The sequence below is a fragment of the Ailuropoda melanoleuca genome, chromosome 3 (genome assembly GCF_002007445.2).
Source record: "Ailuropoda melanoleuca isolate Jingjing chromosome 3, ASM200744v2, whole genome shotgun sequence".
Taxonomy (NCBI): Eukaryota; Metazoa; Chordata; class Mammalia; order Carnivora; family Ursidae; genus Ailuropoda; species Ailuropoda melanoleuca.
Window position 1 is genome coordinate 126,458,900 of NC_048220.1, and position 13,677 is coordinate 126,472,576.

Below are 13,677 nucleotides of genomic sequence, written 5' to 3' on the forward strand. Positions count from 1 at the left end.
GGGATTTAAAGCTTTTATTTGTGAATATTTACCTCAAACTATGATAAAATATTTTGTTTGGTTTCTTTTCCCGTTTTACATATAGTACTTTATCTCAGCATTAACAAAGAGACTTCTATAATATACACTTTTATTTAAAGAATCAAGTAGACCTGGAAGAAATGAGTATAAAAGAGTGTGTGAATTTTATATTAAATATCTTTGCCTCAAGAAAACACTCTTAGCCTCCATGAAGAATTCACGAAGCTGTTCTTAACCACTTGGATCCATCTAGCCCTGGACAATATGCATAAAGCTTTATTTCTGCTTTCTGTTCCTTCATTTGTAAATGAGCAAAATGAAGTCCCTTTTTTTGTCCATTTCCTACACTTCAAATTCACAATAATTTAAAAACCACATACTCCAAGTTCAATTACCATACATTAGTAGTGCCGTGTTTTATTTGGGGATTTGTAAAACTATATTTTCTAAGTATTTGTTTTCCCGTTTAAGAAATGAATTTTCATACTGCACATGCTGCAAAAAGGCATCTCTATTATCTATACTTCATGGATTAATGTCATCATTAGTAGGGGGGGAGGTGGCAATTTTATTTTTATTTTCTATTGTCAGTTTTCCTTTGAAGCATCAAATAGGATATTGATATTTTTTGGCACTTAAGCTATTTGCTTACTGTGACTTAACGAGCCGTTATAAAGTGAGCCATAGTCCCACCGTGCATTTCATACAACTATTACTAGAACTTCTTTTCAGAAGGATTTATCTACTAATCAATATCCTTCTTATTGCGCCATTTCCAGAAGTACTAAAGAGACTTCTCTTCTGAAACAGGGTTTGACTCCCTCGTGTTTTACTCTCTCTCTAATACTTGTACAGTGTACAACAGCTAATCTAACAGGTGGACCGTGTAGTTCTCGTGATGTGGCTATGGTCACAATTATTTTTGGACAATTCTGGGGAAGGTGAAAATCCCTCAATTGCATTATCAAATAAAAAGCAGCATTGCAGACATTTGAAATTATACTTGAAATCAGTCTCTTTCTTAAAAAGCACATGTTAGGACAGCAGTTATTAGATATTTTTAAATTACTGTTTTTTGAAAGATTAGTTTATAAACTCAGAGACACAGCTAAAAATTCATCATTATCAGTGATAAATGTGATCTGGATTCTTTCTTTTCATAAACTCGGAATTTTGGTATATTGAATTGAAAGAGGCAGTCATGAATTCTGCAGGGACTATACCCCAAATTTCTTTTGACCGACAGCATTCTCCATGTGATATATATTTTCTACAGATGATTTACAGGTTACGGACATGCTGTGACTTCTCTCCCAATTGCAAACAGATTAAGCAGAGCTGATTAACCGAGACTAAAATACTGGGTTATTTTCTCCTGTGGGGGTCTTTGACAAAGCCCTCCTCTCTGAACACTCCCACTTCATTCGCTTGCAAATCACTGTGCCTGAAGAGGTCTTACTCCCCCAGCCCCAACCCTGGAGCCCTGCAGCGCCATCAGCGGCAATGTCTTCCTACGTGAGGGACGTCTCTTATTAATCAGAAACGCTGAATGGAAACCAATCAGACAGAGAGTTTCTTTGGCTTCAGCTTCCTGCCTGCCTGAGTTAAAAGTGATGCTCGAAGAGGGAGGCACGCTGAGATGCATGAAGCTTCAGCTGTGAAGATACTATAAAAAGAGGAGAGTAGGAATGAGACAGAAGCGACACCGGAATTGTCAGTGCTGAGCAGGGCTAAACTCAGTTCCGCTACTAAACCAGGTATTTACTTTACCTGACAATATAAGCTATTCAGTTTTTGCTTTCTTATAATGAAGTAGTACAAATACTGCTTTTCTCCTGGTTGCTTTATTTTGCACTCTCTCTCTCTCTCCTTCCCTCATTTGTTTGGAAGCAGGTAAGAATATATTTTGTAGTATTTGAGTAAGATATTAAGATGCTCAGTGAGAAAACTTGCAATGCTTGCTTCACATTTTACTTTTACAAAACTGATAGCTATCAAAGCTCTTTTCATAGTGCTCAAATTTGCATATGGAACATTATTATAAAATTAAAACTAAATTTCACATTGTGTTAGTTGATTTTGGGGGGTCTTGAATTACATATTAATGTATATATGTACACTCTTATTACATTAATTCAAACGGACTCCTGGTTTTCTCACAAGTTTTGTTTATGAAATTTGAGTCAGAGTGTCAAAATAAAGGCATCTTTATTCATAATTTAATAAGAAGTGATTTCATTATTTTTCATTTTAAAATAAGACAATATATAAATAGTACAAAGAACACAATTACAGATGGACATAGGCTGTGAGGATTTAGGTGATCACTATACCTAGCAAAGATTTCTTCATGTATTTGTGGTTCTTACTCAAGTCAACATTCTGACTGTGTACCTCTGTTGGCTATAATTGCTCTCCATTATCACAGGCAAATGTATCTTAATGTAGTAAAGATTGGATGAAAACCACAGGAGGGAGAACTTCAAAGGCAAAATTGGTATGTTTTTTGAAATGATATGGAAAATGCAATGATTTGATGGAGCAGTGTTTTATTTTTCTTTGCATACTCAATATAACCATTCACATCAATTACGTTTTTAAGCACACCAATCTCAAAAAAGGCATGATGAAATTTAACTACAAGTAACTGTCAGTATTCCATAGTTTTTACTTTTAGATACTGTTAACAGTGTCTGTTCTCGGAATCTAGTTTGAATACCAAAGGTGCACTAAAAGAAAAGTGATCACCTGTGGTAGCTAAGTTCACATTTATTTGTATGATCAACTTTTGATGAGAATGTAGTGGACTATAGATTTAGGAGAAACTGGAGGTCTTTTCTGAAGATTTGTTGTCATTTAATATTTTATGTTATAGGTCTATGAGATTACTAATACAGATTTTTTTTCACAAGGGTTTCGTAATTTATGTAGCATGAAAAAAAATGAATGATTTTGAGACAGGCAAAAAGTGGTAACTCTGCATGACAGGAGGAAATCTTCATTTGGCTCTTCATCTATGGAATAAGAAGAGTTACCCATCTTCAGCCATAGCTAAGGATGAATTTGATCATTCGATGCTCTTAACTTGAAAAGAAATGTGTTTAAGACCTGCACTCAATGGAGGCTAAATCCTATTTTCAGATTTAGACACTGCCTCATTGCCGAGGCAATGCTATGTCACATGTAGAATGCATTTGTGTAACTATGAATCTGGTTAATCCAGGTTTGAATGTTCAATCTTTTAAAAGATCAAGAAAATGAAATAACATGCTATTTCAGCACATAACAGCAAAGAACTCAGACATAACATGAACAGCATATGTTTGTGGTCTTGTCCTCAAACATATTATGAATTCAACTGAAGTTTTCTCAAAGAAAGAGTACAAAATAATTATATGCCCTTAATTGATATATACTGAGATGCTAAAATACTGTCGTTTCTGTATTTGTTTTGAAAAAATGAGAAAATGTAAGGTAAAGTGCATGGTATGAACAAATCTAATTCTGGAAACAATGAATAGAAAAATGCCTTAGAGGAAGCAGACAGAAGTCTCAATTTAAAAGTAATTCACTAACTTTAAGTCAGATAGATTTGGTAAGATTAATAAAGCAAGTCATATAAGGCAATATTTCATGGGATGAAAAAATATGATTTTTCCCTTTATTACACTAGGTGATAGCTTTTAAAACAATTTTGAAATGGTTTGCATAATTATTTACCATTATCGTATTCACTGCATATTTGAAGTAAGAATATCTTATACCATTGCCTATGTGTAGCAAGATCACAGTATCAAAGTTGGCTTTGAAATTATGTTTTTAAATGTTGTGTTGCTTGACTTGATAAATTGCATATTGGATCAGAAGCCCTTCTGAATGTCACCTTCCATGGAAAGATTCATTTGGTATTTTCCTGCGACCCCTGTATATACAAAGTTTAGCCAGTAGAGTGTCTCTTCTATGGTGCATTCACCAAATGGGATTTAAAAACAATAACTGGAGATTTTTTCCCCACTAGCTTACCTCTCTTTAGACAGTAGTAGTGATTCGCAGCAGATACACATTTTCTACAATATTTGCACAATGTATAGGTATAGTTAATCACAATGCTTTGGACAATGCTTGAAATTATATAGCATAAAATACAGGAGTAATATGGCAATATATTGTATGCAAAAATGTATAAATTTAGGTGAAAGTTAATTTAAAGAATACATGTGTCATTAATAAACAATGGTTGTAATTTGTTCTCTGTGAAAGTGAACAGCCTAGATGGATAATTACATAGCATTAATACAGATGTTTCAATGTAATGGATCATTAGTTTGCTATAGTCTTTAAGACTGATTTTGTTCCCTCAAATGAAAATTTAAATTTAAAGTAAAACTAAATCTAACATTTGAAAAAACTGTGATACTTTACAAAATGTCCAATGTGATATTTTAAATATTTATACATATGACTTCAAGAATATATATATCCCATTTTATTTATATTATCATATTATATATAATATAAAATCAATAGTAATATTAACTATAGAGTAAATTTGGTTTATTGTGAGTTATTTTATTATAAAAAGTCTAGTTAAATTCTTGGGTATTTTGCTTCTTAAATTATCTACTTAATTAAAATTAAGCTTTCTTTTTAAAATTTTTATTTAAGTTTTCCTAAGAAAAAGAACAGCATGCAAAATAGGACCAAAAAGACATTGGTTTTAATTAGCTTTGTCTCTACCTGATGCTAATTAATAGTCATTTTTCATTGTAGAACATAAGATACGTTTCCTAAGATAAAGCAATTTTGTTCATTGTATCTTACATATTTGTTTTCAGAAATGAGTTGTGTCTTAAAATACATCCCAAAAAAGTCTCTTAATACCCATGACATTACCTTATTTAGGTTTTTAAATAAAATTCTAGAACTTTAGAAAAGGGATTTTAACCTGCTTCAACTCTGATGTTACACGAGAAATGAAGGTTTAGAAAGATAAGGTTCTATATCCAAAGTTGTCAAACTATATATGAAAAATTGGCAAAATTATGTGAAAATATATAATGTTGAATCATGAGAATCATATTAGGTATACACACAAACACACACACACACACATACACACAGTGTTTAGCTGAAAACAATGTCTCCTAGATTGCTTTTAACATTCTGAAAAAGTTTTTTCTTTTATGACTCACTTCGAATTCCTCAGCCTGGAACCACCATTATCCTTATCATTAAAATATGGTAGGAAACTCAGAATGAGGAGAGTGTCTTTTATACACTTACACATTTCCATAGCGGTCCGAGTATGTTAATGCACTTATCCCTAAATTTAGCGCCAGTAAGACATAGTCTTATAGCCACATTAAGAATGCAAAGTGCCTGAATAAAAGCACGATCTCTGGAGCCTAACCAAGACATTTTATATTAGCACTACCAAGAAACACCTCCCAAAACATAAAAGTTATGATAATGGATCTTACTGCTTATGAAGGGAAGATGGAAACATCATGAAGTATTGTTTTTGTTGGTATGAGGTGTGTACGTGCGTTACGTGTAGGAGAGAAAGAGACAGAGAGACAGAGACAGAGAGGAGAGACACACACACAGAGGGAAAGAGACAGAGATTTTTTAAGAGGAAAGGTGGGGAAAAGGAGAAGACCTGAATATCTCCTTAACTGACATTTAGGGTTTTACCTTTTGTTCCTTTTCTGTGCTTTTGCATCACTTTGCCAAATTATAGATCAATTGCAGGAGAAATGAGTGCTCTTGTATTCTCTCTGTATCTTTAGGAACAAGATAAGTCTTGGTCTTTTGAATTAATCAATGAAACACCAAAGTGTATGATTGTTTCATAAGTATGAATTAAAAAGCTTGCCTTTCATATCACTTTTTGAGATTAGCTTTATAGTTGTGAAGAGCATGGATGATTTCATTAATATATTTTTCCTCTAAACACTTACTCAACTTATAATGGAAACAGCAGTGACTAACAGTTATTATCTGATTTTTGAGTTTAAAGATTAATGTGTTCCTAAATGTATTTAGGAAATAGATATACCTGACAGAATTTATATTAGAATATGCTAAGCTTACTATGCTTTATTACTAATTAAGTATCCAATGCATAATGAACTTTTTCCCATAGTTACTGAAACTCCATCTTAGGAAAGTCATAATAAACACAAAACAATATTCTCAGGAAGCCAGTATAACAGGGGAGATGACAACACATGTAAGCAAATAAACACCAATAATTACTTCCTGGGACAAAAGACAGCATGTGAAATATTCCACTTTTATAAAACTGGGACAATCGAACCTGAAAGTTTTCAAAGGGAGTTTTCTTCCAGACAATCAAGTAACCTCTTCTTCACCTACTTTTTTTCTACTAAAGCAGGTTACTGTAATAATTTAATGTAATTTACAGGAATATTTTTTAAAAAATTCACTTCTATGTGTTATAAACACTTCAAAATGCAAAGAATGAATCATGAATTCAAGAAATTCATATCTCTTTTTCACTGTAATGGTAATTAAGTCACAGACAAAATATCTGAGGAAACTTACAGGTCAAATTACAAAGTAACATCTATATATCTGTATCTTTCTGTCTTTATGTGCATATATATATGTATATATATCACATATATATATATACACACACATAATGAATGTGTTCCCATTCATAATTTTGTGTACCTGTATCTGTAGGTATCTCCATATGCATGTATATGTATTTATGTATGTGTAGACTCAAAAATATATGGAAAATAGAAAGCAAAAACAATTATTTCAATGTATAAATCAATTATAGTTTTAAATTGTTAAAATGGTATTATATACTAAAAAGCTCTTTTGTCAGGCAATTATAGATATGATATTATGAAGTAATAAAATAGCAATTATATATATTTTTTAATTTTGGAAATAGCTAAACTCAATTACAGTCCATGTGTTATAGCTGATTTGGATGAGTTCTGAATAGGGAGTATGAGACTTTCATTTTTTAAAACTGTAACCAGAAATAATTGTTCTCCACTGAATGTCCACAACTCTTGAAGACCTCATAAAATATAATCTCTTTACCCACTCTTAAGATGGAAGGAAAAGCATTACATAAATTAGGAATTATAATGCTATCTCAGATCATAGTGGTAAAAGTTAGATTATTATTACTATCAGAAAATAAAACTGTTATTATTTTTCATTTGTTATATATAATACAAAGAAAGGATAGTTAAATAGTAGAATTTTAAAGTACTTACTTGGCCATTTTCCCTAGCTGAGGATTAGATCAATAGGCATTCTAGACTTATTACATTATTGGGTAAATTATTTGCTTAATGCTTTATATTAATTGATTTATATTAAAATGTAATATGATTAAATATCATTTCCTTATATCTAATAGGATATATGCAATACTTAATACAACAAAGATAAATGTTTGTATTATGGTCACTCCTTCTAGATTAATGTTATAACCCATTAGGACATTATAAATCAACTATGTATGCATGTACTGAGCAGGGGTTAGATTAGGTTTAACTATTAGAAGGAGATAATATTTCTCCTTTCCCCCAAATCTTGCCAGTTTATCTAGACAATGTGATATTTTACATAGACTCAATTCTGTTATGTTTTTTACCATAAGGTTCAGATTTGTATTTCTGACAATACTTACTCTTCCAAAGGTTAACTAATTAATGCACTATTATAATAATATGTACGATTATGCATGCAAATCATATTTGTCAGACTTTTATGTTTAGCTTAGAATTGAGATCTCTGATACAATCATTAACAATGGAGAGTGTTATTATCACTTGCAATAAAAATACTTTTCTTTATGATTAAAATTAATTTTGGTCAGTTTAAAATAACTAGTTCTATTAAAATACATTAATAACATTCTTTTTTAATATTGCAGTGTTATTTTACACATTAAAATGAAGAGTTTGTATCAGTACTGTATATATCTATATATTTATCTCTCAAAATCTACAAAGATATATAGATATGTATGATGTATCTCAACTTCACTACTTTGGACTTAAAAACCATATTAAATTTCATTTTCAATAACTAAATATGGAATGCTATTTAAATAGGATGAACTTTCCAACTTTGGAAATATTTTGTGATTTTAAAAAATTGTTCTGATAGAATTAAAAATTAAGTATATATCAGGAAACTTACTTGAGGCTATAATTACTTATACCCAAAGATGCATATCAAAACGGATGGAGACCAAATGATAGAATGGAGACTAGGAAGTGGTGGAATTCCATCGCAGAGTCAGTAGGAGAGTCACACAACAATATGAACTGACTAATGTTGCCTCATGGATGTCTGCCATCTCCTCAGACCCATGCTGCTTTTAGACTTGCTGCTTGGCAAATGAAGCATTGCCTTTGGGATCCCCACAACCCTTTATTTTAACATCAGCATGGAGAGTCTTCTCCATTATACCCAAGACTGAATTTTCTTTATGGAAGTCTTATGTTGACAGTGAGCTTTAAATGTATTCAGGGAGGAACAAAATGTTACTTCAGAATAAAATTGTCACTGGTAAATGTCTTGCATTTATTTCATTCACCATATTTATAAATTCTACTCTCTCAAATTACAAGAAAATGTTGGTAAACAGCCCATAGAAAAGAATGTGAGGAAATTCTACCTGGAATGAAAATTTTATCCAGATTATGGGTTTGGACAAACATATCTCTAACTATTTATAAAACATATTTTGTTATATAAAATATGGTATTGAGAGCAGATTTTAGAAAATAAGTAACTTTAAATTATGAAATTCTATACATATTCAATGTAACAGCTTTCTACTAATAAGAGATGTCATAAGCTATCAGTGATATATATATCTTATTAAAGTTGCAGTTGTAGATAATTTTTCTAGATGTAATTACTTGATGTTTTTATTATTTTTTATTCCTTGCATTTTGGCTTCTGTCATCTAGCATTCATATGATAATTGCTCTTCAGTTATCTCCTTTAGGAGAAAAATTTGAAGTATTAACTAATCAATCTGTTACAGGTATATTTTCAACCAATCTAGTATTTGGAAAGTAGGCATATGTTAAGATTACAGAAGGGATTTTTAGTATTTAGGATGTGATTAAAAAGTTCTAAACATATATGCTAATAAAATACTTCAAATGATATACTAATAAGTGTATAACTATACATGTATATATGATACACCAATTAAGTTACTCTTTCTAATATGCTTGATGACATGTTTTATGTTCAAAGTGTGACATGCATTTTCTCCTTTAATTATAGTATGTGGGGAAAGATATTACTCACACCCATCTTCTTTTATCCTTCTCTTACGCATTAATTTTAAATCATTTAGTGGTTAACACAGACTCCACTTAACCTGTGCATTGTCCACTGCCTTCTACCAAATTAAGTACAAATTTATGGTGATTCACAGAAAGCAGATTGGTTTCTTCCGTGCAATGAAATGTGATGATTTATTTTTCTTGCTGTTTTTAACGAATGTGTGCTTTCTTGCCTTCATTGCAACTTCAGATTTGCTGCTACTTACATTTCCACATTTATTGCTTTGCTTCTTTCCACTTATCATTATTCCCCACCCCCACTCCTCCTCCACTTCAAAGACAGAATATATTTAACTACAAGTGCCTATCTTCCTTAACTTGGCTTGCGCTATGGGGAGATGATTCAGTGAACTGTGACAGAAAAGTAGCTTTTCCAACATGAGAAACTCCTTGGATGTGGAGCTAATAAAAATTGGTCAATATATTCTTGGATGCTTTTAGAAACTCTTCTCCATTCCACCTCTCCCCTACTTTCACTTTCTCTAATTAGCTGGAAGTGGGTCTTAGAAGGAGTGAAGTATTACCAAGGTCACAATTCATTAAGAGATGAGTAGAACAAGGAGAATTACTGCTACTGACAACAGGGTTTCACTATAAGTCCAGGAATACAGCCCTGCATAAGGATTTTGGAGAATTGTTAAGAAAAATTGGGGCTTAAAAACCTAAGGCTATCCTCACATACTGAAATTTCATAAGGAATGTGTGGGAGGAGACAAATTGGCAAATTGTTTTGATATTGACTGGTGGCCTCAGAAGTCCCAAAACTGATGCATACAAACTTTTCACATTAAGAAGCTGATCTCTGTCCCATTCCCATGTAGTAGAAATGGCAGTCCATCTTACAGTTTGCTGGTGTTAGATGGAAGCAATACATCTCATAACGTTAGTACAATAATGTAGTGTCCTAATTATGCACAGTCTATTCAGAATCCTGTATATACTTTTTGTTCTTTTCTTTTAAACTCACCATCAGGAGAAAGACCTTCAGATTATTTGCAATAATTAATTCATCCACTGGATGATTATTTCATTTTCTTACCTTTGAATTTACTCCTTATTGAATACCTGCTCAATCCCCTGGCTCTGTGCAGTGGTGAAATGCATGCTGCAGGCACCTTCTCATGGAAGCCCCTGTTGTTTCCAAACAACTTCCCTTGTTAGAAATTCCCTTCTTGCCATACGTTACAAAATTTATCTGCTTGTAACTTCACTTTTTATTTTGTCTTAGCCTTGCCTATATAGTTTGGAATCTTTAATCCATCCCTATCTAATAGCATTAAACTCATTTAAAAAATCTCTGTCAACCCCGTGCTTGCTCTTCAAGTATAAATGTCCCTCATTACTTCAATTTTAAAATAAGTAACATTTTACAGACTGTTCTACCATTCCAGTTACCCTGTGTGAAATGAACTCTTGTTTGATACTGTCTCTAAAATTGAAATAAAAAATCCTAATGTGAAATAGGGAGAATGCAGTAAGTGGGACCAAAACTCCTTTTAAAAGCTACTTTTCAAATTAATGTAAGACCGCGTTTTTATACCTCCTCACTGCTTCCAAGAGACATAGAGAGAAAAAAAAAATATTCTTTATGATTTGTAATTATTTCTTACGTTTCCATAACCCTTGTCACATCTTACATTGGTCTCTTCCTGTCTAGTTCTTGGGGCACTTTTCCTGTAAGAACCTTAATATCTCTTTGCTGTATTATTATAGTAACCTTTTAATTGCTCACTTAGCCAACAATTTAACAACCAATACCTTCCACAAAGTGTAATTTTGTAAATTAAGAATATGCTCAAGTAACCATCTCTTCTGTTACCCCCAGCCCATAGCCCATCACATCTGGAAATAAATCAATACTCCTCATTGTCAAATCCAAGTTCTTCAGCAGTTGGTTTATCTTATATTTGAACTTTGTCTTCTAAATTTAGAGCCTTAGAAATATGGCTACAGCCTTAAGGAGCCCAAAGTTTAGGTTTCAAATGACTGAAACTATCCTGAATCTTTATAAAAATATTGTATTTATGATTTAATGTGAGTTCCCTGGAAAAAAGTTCAAAGCATTCATGATATTCATGGAATTTTTATATCACCCCAAAAAATACATGGACTGCTTAAGTCCATATATTAAAATATTAATATTTAACAATATTACTTTATTGGAATAAGAGTAAAAATGCAGTAGGCTGGTGATGTCAATAGACATACAGCTTCTTCCCAGCTCCATTTACTTGTTCTGTTTTGTTGGTAGGTTATCTTCATTTCTGGGTGCAAATTTTCTCATGTATAAAATGCAATAAACAAAAAGTTTAGATAGGTAATACTTTATGGTTGGAAAGGGCAAGAGGTCCTGGGGTCAGACATCAAGTATATGAGTTTGAGAAAGTCTTTTAATGCCTAGGAACTTCCTGTGTTAAATTAAGATATTAGCAGTATTTACATTATAATGTATTATGAGGAAACGTGATTGTTCCTAGAATAACTTCTATTATTACTATTATATTATTAGGAATGTTATTGCTCAGGTTTATTATACTCAGGTAAAGATTATTGGGACTCTCCACATAGAAAAGCACAAGAGAACTAGCTTAATTTGATGACTAATCTCTTTGTTCTTGAAATTAAGTAAGATAAGTCTAGAAGTCAGTTACAACATTATGAATGTACACATCCATATAAATCATATGGCTCCTTAAGTTGACATAACATGCAATGAAATATTTTGTTTTGTAAATTTATACATATTAAAATTAATATGGAATATTTACTATCATAAATAGAATACTAGAAGGTTTATTGCTTGAGGTTAGAATGAGTATATTACACTTAGATCTTGGAGACGTGAGTGAGTTATAAAAGTCTTTTAAATATAAGTAACATTTGGTAAATTTTCAATGGTAATAAAATTTCATAGTGTCTCATATCATCACATATTTTTTTTCATCACATATTTTAATGCCAGGTATTTAACTTTCCTTTTTCTAGCATTTTTATGGTTTCTCCTTTTTATTTATTAAATTATATTATGAGTATAAAGTGAATGACGTTCTTGACTTTAAAAAGGTGGTTTATTTGTGTAAGAATTCATTCTGGTGTAAAAAAAATAGTTCAAACAAAAATAGTGGTAATGATTACATGCTCATGAATAACATTCATTAACATTAACTTGAAAGCTATTTTTGTGGTGAATGTTAACAATTTGATAGTTTAACCATAATCTGTGTGAGATAGAGTTAACATTATTTATGAAACATAGAAACCATTTTAAGTTATACTATTTAGTAAATTTGTTCTATAATCAGGGATGGATGCCAAACATTTATTCAACCTTTACTATGCATGCAGCATTTTCTGGGTGCTGAGGTTATAGCAGTAAACATGATACAAAGAGATTCTAATCACAGGAAGATACTCTCTAGAGGAGTGCTACAAATAATAAATCAAATACAGATGGTATTGATAAATGCTAAGAAAAAAGGCAGTGTGATGGCGAGCTACTGAAGGGGTAAGTTGAACAGGTTGTATGAGGGAAGTTTTTTTGAGAAGGTGAAATTTGAATTGATTCTGAATGGAGAGAAGGAAGTATTATGAGAAACATTATTTTAGGTAGAAGAAATGGCAGGCTCAAAAGCCTAGACTATTAACAGATTTGGTAATTTTATAATATAATCCTAATTACAATTTTAATTTTAATATATAAGCATTGCATTGTTATATTAGGCCTACTTAGATACTTATAAACTTAGTAATAAGAATGTGAACTGAACATTTTCCAGTTTTCATACTAATGTTGTTTTAACAATAACCTGCATTCTTTTCTTTTTGCTTCATTAAATACTTAGTTCCAATATAATATATTTATTTTTTATGTATACAAAGTTAGACTTTCATTAAATGTTACTATTTATACAGTAGTGGGAATTTCAGACAGCTACAGTAGGATATTTAAATATTAACTAGGAGTGTTCTAATTATTACGTACTCAGTTTCTGCTATTATGAGTAGAAGATGCATTGAAGCTGAGGCAGGGAAGACTATCAATTGTGAGGAAACTAATATGCCTGAATATATCTTTGCATATTTCTATATTATTATCTGTAATGATAAGGGACAGTTAGTTTTACAACTCTTTCTTCGCCCCCCCCCCCAAAAATCCATAATAGAATTGATCCTCCTTTGTCCTGAGTTTTGAGGGAGATTCTATTCTTTTTGAAGGCACTAGAAATAGAATCTGTCCTAGAATTTTCTCAAATGTCTTTAAATGTGGATTCCTTCCTATCTGTATGATTTT

General features: G+C 31.6%; 1 protein-coding gene across 1 annotated transcript in view; it reads left to right on the top strand.

The window, feature by feature from the left end:
• Window positions 1–1,649: 1,649 nt before the first annotated feature.
• The window catches only part of CDH9 (cadherin 9), a 115,313-nt gene continuing 103,285 nt past the window's right edge, over window positions 1,650–13,677 (top strand). The window contains exon 1 of the mRNA XM_002917048.2: window positions 1,650–1,778. The gene's annotated coding sequence lies outside the window, so the exon portion shown is untranslated. The remainder of the gene's footprint in view (window positions 1,779–13,677) is intronic.